The sequence below is a fragment of the Passer domesticus genome, chromosome 5 (genome assembly GCF_036417665.1).
Source record: "Passer domesticus isolate bPasDom1 chromosome 5, bPasDom1.hap1, whole genome shotgun sequence".
In the NCBI taxonomy this organism is placed as follows: domain Eukaryota; kingdom Metazoa; phylum Chordata; class Aves; order Passeriformes; family Passeridae; genus Passer; species Passer domesticus.
Genome location: NC_087478.1, coordinates 79,445,343 through 79,455,058, shown reverse-complemented (window position 1 = coordinate 79,455,058; position 9,716 = coordinate 79,445,343). Strand labels below are relative to the sequence as shown.

The following is a 9,716-nucleotide window of genomic DNA, read 5'->3' as shown; positions in this document are numbered from 1 at the left end:
AGAGTGGAAACTCCAGCATCAGCAGCTAATCCTGGATCTCCGAGCTTGCTGCAGCTAATGCTGCACAAAGTGAGCCCTTGTTTGCAGCAGAGGCTGGGCAAAGGTGCTCCCGGGAAGCTGCAGGTGTGCTGCCCATGCCGTGCCTGCCTTCCCTGCCTGTGCACCTGCCGAGGGCTGCGGCTGCCGAGCCTGGCCGCATTCCAGGCAGGAACGGGGCTGGCGGCAAACGGGCTCTGATGGAGCTGCCAGAGCCTTCGTGGTGTGTAAACCATCCTGCAGGTTCCCAGCTCAGAAAATCTCTTCAGGCTGATCTCCAACAGAAGGGAATTCTTTGGCGTACTTTGTCTTTTTTTCCAAGCAGACAAACGTTGGTGAAATGCCTTCTTCATCCACTGTGTTACAGTGTTCTGGCTTCCTTTCTGCAGCAATATTAACTTCATACTCATGTGAAATAATCCTATAAATGTCCATACCTACTGTACACATCTCAAAGAAGAGTCATAGAGAACAGAAATAGAATTTATTCTTCCCCAAATCTTTCTCTCGTTTATCCTCCTGGATTCCCTTCCCTCATTCTCACATCCCACTTTCTTTCCTCTTCATTCTCTCTGTTCCTTTAAAATGTTTTCTTTCCAAGTGAAGCCAAACAAAATTATCAGCCCACAATGGTCTTCTGCATTTGTGTTCTGTCCTTTGTTAAGGGGAATTGGAGCAGGGGGTGGGCTTGGGCTTCTATCCAGGAAAAAGGGGGAAGAGAGGCACTGAGTATGGCTGCCAAGGACTGAAGCCGTCCCCAACCTTTTATTTAAAAGAATCTCTCGAATTTCTTTCTACCTCTCATGGGGTAAGCACTTTTAAGTATCAATTACTGTTGTTATTATTTACCTAGGGAGTGTGTGTATGGCATCTGGCATAGTTTGGAAATGTCAGTGATCCTGTAAATTTCATTCACAGGAATTAACTAGGTAGCCTCTCCATAATCAGATTCTTCAAGATTTGAAGGTTTGTTGGAAACAAACTAGGAAAGCATATGGTATCTGCACATTTCAATGCTTGTTTGGGTACACAAAGTGGATGTGGATTTATTTCACTTTTTTTTTTTTTTTTTTTTTTTTTTTTTGTGCTTTCCTGTTTTGTGGAGGACTTTCTGGACCAGAAAAATAGCAAAGGCAGAGCTGGTAGAAGGTGCAGCGTGACAAGGAGCTCTGCCAGCACCGAGCCACGAAGGGGAAGTTGGCTGAACTGAACTACTGAACTGCTTTTCTTTCTCTTTCTCTCTCTCTTTTCTTTTTTTTTTTTTTTTTTCCCTTTTAAGCAGGGTTAAGGTGAACTCCTAAGCAATTGTGGAGTGAGGCTCCACCTCTCCCGGCCTGATCTGCAGGCTCGGGTTACTCTCCTGCCTGGTTCTCTGCAGCCCACAGTGAGTTGCGTGCCTCTTCAGCCCCAACCTGCCAGAGCCTGGCAAAATTACTCCTTCTGTGGAGTTCAGACCTTCCTTCAGGAAGATTTGCTGGCAATCACCAGGTCAAGGATGGAGTAGCACCACTTGAGATTCAGCAACCAGACTGCTGCAAGCAGTAGCTGAGCAATATCACCCTCTCCACTTTTTTTTTTCTTTTTTTCCAAAATCGGGAAAATCCGTGTCTTCCCTGGAGAAGCCGTCAGGGGCAGGGCTCTGGCAGTGATGGCTCTGACTTCACCTGCTTCTGCAAATGAGTCACGGAGTGTTATAAAAAGCGAGGACCTGCCAAGTCTCATTTCTTGGAACTGAGTGGAAATTTCAGCAAGCAGCTGCTCTTTCCTTAGTTTATACTTTTCCTCTGCAGGTTTCTTGGAGAGGGCCTGGAATCGCAGAAACTTTGCAGCAGAAAGGACCTGTTGCTCCGTTTTGGTAACCGTGTCTCAGTGGAATTAGCTGTTTGGTCCAGACGTGATTCGGATCATCCTAAGGGATCTTGGTGAAGCCTGGAAGGAGCCTCGGGAACGTAATTAAGCAGGTGTGTAAATCTTTCTGGATTGGCAATTGAATCCTATCAAAAACCAGGAACAGAACCTCAAAAATCAGATTAGCCCTCCTGAATAGAGGTTCTTTCCATATGCCTGATGCTGTCAAAAGATTTATGCTTTCTAGCTTTCCTCTGGAGTCACATAAGGCAAAAACTAATTTGAAAGAGAAATCAGTGAAAGCAGATTCTCGAGGAACAGCCGGGTTCTGGGAGGGGAAGTGGCTCATTACAGCAATCCCGACTGTGCTAACAGTGTAGCGTGAGGACTTTGGCTACCTGCGAGCGTGCCCATAGGGACCATTCCCACTCCCCTGCGCGCAGCGAGAGCCGCGTGTGAGTTGTCAGAGCGGGGAGGAACGCGGTGCCAGATGGAAACAACATAAACAGCTGGGAGATTTCACCCGGGATTTCCAGCCAAGACGGGAGACTTTTGTTCCCCATGACCAGTCGTTCCAAAGGTGGCTTAGCTACACCTACTTCTTCGGGGGAAGGATGTCGCTTTGGAGTCGTGGTACGTTTCTGCGTGTGGCCTTGCATTTAATTTTTTATTATTATTATTTGTATTTTTACGATGAATTTACACCCCCACGGCTCAGCCCGGCTCCGGGGCGCTGCTCTCAGCACCTTTCCGTGGCGTGAGCCGAGCAGGGAGCGGCTCCGCAGGGCAGCGTGCGGGAGCTCCGCGGGCCCGCCCCGGCTGCGGGCTGGGGCCGGGCATTGGGGCCGGGGCCGGGGCGGGGCGGGTGCCCGGCAGAGGGAGCTCGGCTCCGCTGCTCCGCCGCTCCGCTGCCCGGCGCCCGCCCCGCTCCCGCACTTTGTTGGCGGCGCGGAGCGGAGCCCGAACCCGCCCGGAGCTCCGCGGCCACCGCCGCCCCCGGGCCGGGAGGAGGACTCGGGACCAGGTGAGGGGCTGGCGGGGCGGGGTGGGATTTCCCCTGGAGCCCCCGGGTTGTTCCGCCACCCCAAAGCCGGCGGGGCAGCCGCCGCACGGCGGATTGCGGGGCGCTGCCCTGCCCGGCCCCGCTCGGACGGGGGGCTGAGAAATCACTCCTGGCGACGGTGGTGGCTGCTGCAGCTTTTCCTCAGCCTGGCTGCGCACCCACGGAGCCCTCGGGGGGTGCGTGTGCCCGTGTAGGTGTGCGTGTGCCCGTGTAGGTGTGCGTGTGCTCTCCTGCGCTACCGCCACACCTGCCCGCACCGGGGGCGGCTGGGCATCCCCGCCCAGAGCACCATCCCTGCCCTCCTCCTCCTCCTGCCTCACCTTCTGCCAGGTGACTCGCCTTTCAGTCCTTACCCAGGGGTATTTTTTTCCCCCTCCCTGTGGTTTTTCCATCTCTGTAGCTGGTAGCGGGCAGAGAGCAGCTTTCGGGTGGGATAACCCTGTTGAATGCCCGCGTTTGTTCGGCCCTCTCCCCTGCTGTCTTTCGTGTCCCCCCCGCGCTGTTCAGCCCTTTCATTCCCTCCGGTAACTTTCCCTGGCGTCCCTGCTCCTTCTGCCCCTCTCATCGCCGTGACACGCACTCCCTAAGGCATTGCCAGCGTGACCTGGGCACACCTTGGAAACAGGTTAGTGGCGTTTTGAGGGATAATTTAAGGCGTTCCTGCCCCCCACCGCGACCTCAGTAGGGCTGCATTGTATCCACGAAAAGCGAGGTGTTGCAGCTCCCACTAAAGCGTAGTTTCAAGCCAGCAGGCAATAGAGGAAAGGGTGGAACAGGTTTTTCTGAAGGATGTTGTTTGAGAAGCAATCCTCCCACTCAGAAATTGTGCTTTGCCTTGCCTGGTGAATCTTGCACCCTCCAGAGTGCTGTGTGACCTTTGGTGGAGTCTGCTTTGTTTACTTGAGGTGAAGTGCTGAAGGTAAAAGTATTGCTCCTCTGCATTGTGTCTGCTGAAATATTAACCAAGTGATGGATCTCGCATGCCTTTGCAGAGTGGATCATATTTTAATTGCTCCCCTCCTTCATCATCAGACATGTGTCCTCCTCCCTTCCTACTGACTGTCTTCCTTCTCGTTTGTGGTTGTGCAACGCCTATATGTCAGCTACAAAAGTTGCTTGCATGGGGGAACATAAAAATGACCATTTTTTGTGGTTAGCAACTGGAAATACTTAATCAGCATCATGTGGCCGGTCTCCTTTCCCTGGAATACCCACGGAAACCCTGCCCTGTGAGGAGGAGAAACCTCTCCCGGGCCAGGCTTGCAGTGAGTTGGTGATTCCCTCTCAGTGGGACTGCAAAGAGCTTGCGGAATTTCCGAGGTGTAAGGGAGACGCCCCATATCTCCTCCTGATTCACAGTTCACAGGGAGTGTGGCGTTATTAGCTCCCAGGTAAGGAGATACTGTGCTCAAGGCTCCACGGGAGCGGCTGCTCCCTGCTCTTTCTGGGAAGGAAATGGAAGTGGCTCTGGATTTGAATTTTCCAGCTGGCTGGTGCTGTCGCGCACTCATGGAGGCTGTGGTGTTGAGTTATGCCTTCTCCTAGCTCTGAGTGCTGGCTTCTGAGTGATTCTGTGATTTTGAAAGCAGACAAAGCGTCCCATTAGATTTATTTGGAGGGAGGTAACACCCCAGGAGCAGCAACACCCAGTAATGATTAGGTGCTAGTTATATACAGCAGTAATGGAGAGGGCAAGATTAATCTGAAGTAAATTACTTCTGCTGTGAAATGCACAGATGGAAAAAGTACTGAAGTTTTCCACTTGGTGACAACTAAATTCTTGAAGTAGGGTTGATTTTTTTTTTCTTTCCATAGTCCAGCTGCAAATGGTGAATCAGTCACATTACTACTGCATTTTTTCCCCTGTGGGTGACAGCTTATTAAAATCTTAACATCTGAAGTCAAATAATTGAAGCCCCAAGGGTCAAAATAGAGTAAATATATGAGAAATCTCCAGTTTCTGTGGGCAAAGGAGCGAAGACTTGAAGTCCACACGACAAAGATTGCACCAATAAAGCACTTGGTAACTTTGGTTTCAGTGTCTACCACTTGTTGCTCTTACATTCCTGGTTGCAACTCCTGCACCTCTTCTCATACAGTGAATGACTGCTCAGTGCACAAGATTTTTTCAAAGACAGCTTTTGGCTGTGCCAGACAGAAAAAGGAAGCCCTTTGAGACTCCTCCAGTCTCCTCTCTCTGCTGTGGGGCTGGTGGCAAGAAAGAAAAGACATTCTGCACCTTGGAATTGTGGCTTACAGTGTAGCGTGGGTGGCTTGATCCTTGTATCCCCATTCAAAGTATATTTTTCAATGTGAAAATTCGGTACATAAGAGTCTAATTTCTTGTATTTAGTGCTAGTTCTCTAGTTTTTCCATTACTAAATGCTTCAAACCAGTAGAAACTAGAATTCCTGCTTTTGGGGAGGGGCCGTAACTAGTGTCATTTTATCTTAACTCCAGGGCTGGACTCTGATTCATCTGCCAATTTATTCATCCAAAACAATGATATTCTGTTTTGTACAGCTTTTGATTTAACTCTGATACCTAGGATTTTCAGTTTTCTACCTGAATTTCAGGTTAGATGATGAACTTTGTTTTGCCATGAACTTCAGCTGTTATCGCCGTCCTGAGTGACCATTTCTCCCTGCTGTGCCCGCAGAGGAATTTAGGCATAAAGTCATTGAAAGTTTTACCTAAGTCCGTGACGCTGTTCTGGGTGTGTGTAGAAAACATTTGCAAAGCTGTTTACAAAACAATGCTCTGCAGTCACTGAAAGGGAATGTTAGACAAGGTGTCTTTTACAGCTATTGACTCCGGGAGCGTCACAGCCTTTTTGGAAGGACCACGATGGTGTGGGAAGAAGCAACTTCCACATCTGTTTTGCGAGGAGGGACTCTTTTCTTCTTTCTTTTTTTTTTCCCCCTCCTAATTTCGTGTAATTGACACTGGGGGATAAAAAAAAAAAGAATCACAATTGGAAATGTTGTTAGCATTAGCTTTTTAAGATCTGTTTCATTTTGAGCTGTGGCCGTGAGCCTGCAATCACTAACACATGTGATTGTAACGTCAGTTTTAGTAACATTTTAAAATATTAGCCAACTCGGGGCCTTGAATTGCTACTAGTTGAACGTTTCCAGTCCTTTATTCTCTTCCCTCTCCATGCCACTGCCTCGGTAATTAAAGTTAGGCATGCTGTGAATCTCCGCAGGGTTAAGATCTGACATGGAAATAGCAAATTACAAATTACTTTCTTTGCATTTATTACCTTTGTCTTCTGATGAATAGACTCCAGCAACCTTGTGCATCATGAACAGGCAAAGTTAGCAAATGTCTCTAGCTTCAGAGATGCAGAGTTAGCATTTTCCATGAAGTTGTCCATTTCTGTGGGAATTTCTGTTGTGTAGTTTTCTGATGCATGACAGGCGTCTTCGTTACTGTGGTGGTGTGACAGGGGATTCTACTTGCCTTTGTTCTCAAAGCCTCACTCATGTTGTCACTTTGACCAACCATGGAAATTGTTAGCTTCTCTGTAAAGCTACAGAAGAAAAAAATGGCAAAAACATCAATACAAACACATAAAATATTAAACCGTTCTCCTGGAATACTGTGAAAACTTAGTGTTTCAACAGAATAATTAGTAGAAATTAATGATTTTAAGAATGGCATCTGTTGAGTGAAAGTAGGTGTTATGAATGTCCAGTAACTTAAAAAAGTTTAATACAGATAATGTGGTTGTTTGGGTATTTTTGGTATTTTTGTTTCATTTTTGATTTTATTTTGTTTTGGGTTTTTTGTTTGTTTTCTTTTTCTTTTCAAGAATGCATTGGTTTTGCATGAAAGAGAGGATTTGTCTTTTAATAATCCAAAATGTTACAGTTCATGGATTTTCTTGATTTTCTATATTACCCCTGAAGATAGGGAACACCTGATTCCTTTCAAGCTTTCCATGAGTGCAGGGGAATTGTATTCAGCTGGGTTAATTGTGAAACTGCCAGAGCTGGTTCTTGGGGCTGGAGTTTGTTGTAGCTGCTTCAGACTAAATGCACTACAAGAGTTTCTCTTATTATCTGTAGCTCAGCAATGTTTGTAACGGGAAAATAAAGGAATGAGTCCTGGCGGATTTGTATTTATTGCTTTGATTTCTGCTCCTGCATGTGAAAGCGTTTTTAAAGACTTGACCAAATAGAAAATCAAGTACTAGGATTGCTGCTTCTCCCATCAATTCTCCCTTCTCCTCCCCCTCACTCTCCAGAAATTGTCTCAAGTGCAGAGAGGAGCTGAAAGTGAGGTGTCAGCAGCACCTACTTCTTGTCCATTAGATAAACCCACACCCATTAGCAAATGGTTTTTAACACCCCCTCCCCAAAACCGCTGCATCAAACTTGTTCTAAAAAACATGAGAAATACCTGAGCTCACAGAAGTTCATTTGCTCCCCAATACTTGCAGATAAGTGGTGAGATACAAGATTATCCCAATTTTGTCAATGTTTTGCCTTTAGGTAGACTTTGATCCCGCTCTGTTTTGTTCCGTTAAAGGTCCTAGTGAATTGTCTTTTACCTGAAATGCGGACTTTGGTTAATGAGCACGTTCTTTCATTCTGGGGTGGTTGAGAGGGCTTAATTCATCCCTCTGAATGCTCCTTTCATGAAAACTGAGGACTTTGCTCTTCCTTCTAATGTGCTCTTCCTTCTTCCGAGGCCACTGATCTTTTTATTGGTTTTCGCAGTGTGTCTGAGGTGTAGTCTTCTCTGTTTCCTGAGACAAAGATCTCTTTGTTTCCAGTGTAAAATATAATTTGAAATAATTAGCCTGAAGAAAGCTTTTTGTTCCCTACTCCATAAGGGACTAGAAAGACACTTGGTGTTTCCGGGTGTTAGGTGTCTGGTTAATGTAGGGATTCTCTTCAGAGTCCAATGCCCGTAAGAATCCCAGTGCACATCATAAAAATATTTTTGAATGAGCTGTTCTATTACTCAGAGCGTGTGGATGTGAGGCCTTTGTAGAAGGAGTGAGACATTCATCTTGTACGTTGTCTTATGCACTCATATACATGGAGAACTCAATGATCTGGCAAGGATAATGCAAGGAAATTGAGTTACATCATGAGGAGTCTGTGATATCATGTGGCAATAAAATTTAGCTTGATGATCTTCTGTGCCATTTAAGAAATGGCGTGGAAAAGTCAACCATTTATACTTGTGCCTCTAAAGTAATTTTCAGCTTTGCACAATATGTCTTGAGAAGGCACTGAGTGCATTGTACTGCCTTCAGCTGGAGATAAAAATATACATCTGTGTTTCACATTCAGAACAGGCTGCATATGAAATACGTGTGTTTTCTTCTTTCCCTTCAATCTCAACTCAGACTCGCTTTTCCCAAAGTGGAATTATTTATTCTCTGCTCCACTTCCAGCATTATTTATTGCTTTGCAATTCTTCCTGTGCTCTCGCAGCCCTTAGTGTAATGTTTCAACTTTCTGTTTCCTTCTCTTCCTGTGTTCAGGGATGAAGTCTTGTCCAGGGCAGAGGGCTGGGAACTAGAGGATGGGATCTGTTTCTGTTTTAGCAGCAAACTTCGTTAAGGCTAACAAATCTGGGCTAACTGGTAATTAGCCTCTTGGTGCTATCTCAGTCGGAGAGGGCAGGACAGCGTGAGGCATCTGGACTTTGTACCTTGGTGTCTCTTAGGTAAGTCACCCCTGGGTGACAAATGTCCTGCCTCTGCCAAGAAACAGGCAGGGCTTCTCCACTGCAGTCAGTGTCCCTTCCCTGAGAGCCTTGCCCTCAGCTTGGGCTCACCTCTCCCTGCTCAGCCTGGCCCCTGGGTGAACTCTTCAGGTTTTCCTTCCCTCTCTGCTTGCCTCAGCTGTGTTTCTCCACCATCATCCATATTCTGGTCCATCCTACTGCTGAGTCTTGATATAACTTTAGTCTGCTGTTGTTTATTTTTTTCCCCTCTTCCATTTCTTTATTTAACCCCTATTTTCCCTACCATTTTTGTTTTACATCACTCTTTAATTGCACACAGTGCAGCTTCATGAACATTCCTTGCAGTAAAGCTTTTGCACACTCAAACCCCAATTCTTTCTCTCCTTTTGTATCGTTTATTCCCATGTCTTCTCTAAGACCTTTCAGATCCACTGTTCTCAGTGGGAAATGTGGTATGTGAAATTATATGGATAGTCAAGTCTTTGTGGGTTAAGTCATGTCTTCCCCACAATGCTGTGTACTTTGTCAAGGCAGTAATTTCAAACTCTCATCACGCAGTTCTACAACTCAAGACCTTACAGGGAGGTGTCAGAGTGTGTGTAGGCATTTGTTTTCCCTATGTGAGTGAGGTGTCTAATACACATCCAAAAAAGTCTCTTCAACAGTCTTGCTGAATATGACTGGAAGATATTCTCAGAGCTGCCTTGGATAGGTGGTGGAATGAGTTCTTTTCTGCTTATAATTTACAGTTTTTCTCACTTTTTGTATGAAATCTGAATGTTGACATGCAAGTGGCTTAGGGCAGCTGGCAGCAGGGAGCTGTGTCTTCCCAGGGACAGCACTGATTTTTTTTTTTTTTTGAGGAGGTGGATGCTTAGATCATGACAGTTTATGTCCCATTGGTTTCTTTAAGTATTTTAAGCTGTCCTTTTATAACTCTGAAAGTTATTGTCCAGACATCTCCATTCCTTTTTTTTTAAAATAATCTAAAAACCTCAATTTTGCAAACAGCTGTTTTGTCTCTGTCTCAGTTTTCCGACTTATAAACAAAAAACATATC

The 9,716-nt window shown here is 46.1% G+C and overlaps 1 protein-coding gene and 1 long non-coding RNA gene across 9 annotated transcripts in view; one reads left to right on the top strand and one right to left on the bottom strand.

Moving 5' to 3' along the window:
* The first annotated feature begins 729 nt into the window (after positions 1-729).
* The window catches only part of EPS8 (EGFR pathway substrate 8, signaling adaptor), a 121,991-nt gene continuing 113,004 nt past the window's right edge, over positions 730-9,716 (top strand). The window contains exons 1-2 of one of the 8 annotated variants that reach the window (XM_064421356.1): positions 730-844; positions 1,827-1,997. The gene's annotated coding sequence lies outside the window, so the exon portion shown is untranslated. Of the gene's footprint in view, positions 845-1,318; positions 1,998-2,327; positions 2,518-2,750; positions 2,909-3,552; positions 3,573-4,316; positions 4,339-9,716 lie in introns of those variants that run through there. The other 7 variants (XM_064421355.1, XM_064421354.1, XM_064421353.1 and 4 more) reach the window with 7 other exon arrangements.
* On the bottom strand, positions 6,285-7,431 carry LOC135301111 (uncharacterized). The gene is made up of 2 exons (XR_010362842.1): positions 7,355-7,431; positions 6,285-6,482 (listed from the first exon to the last, which is right to left on the bottom strand). It is a non-coding gene; the product is annotated as an uncharacterized LOC135301111 (long non-coding RNA).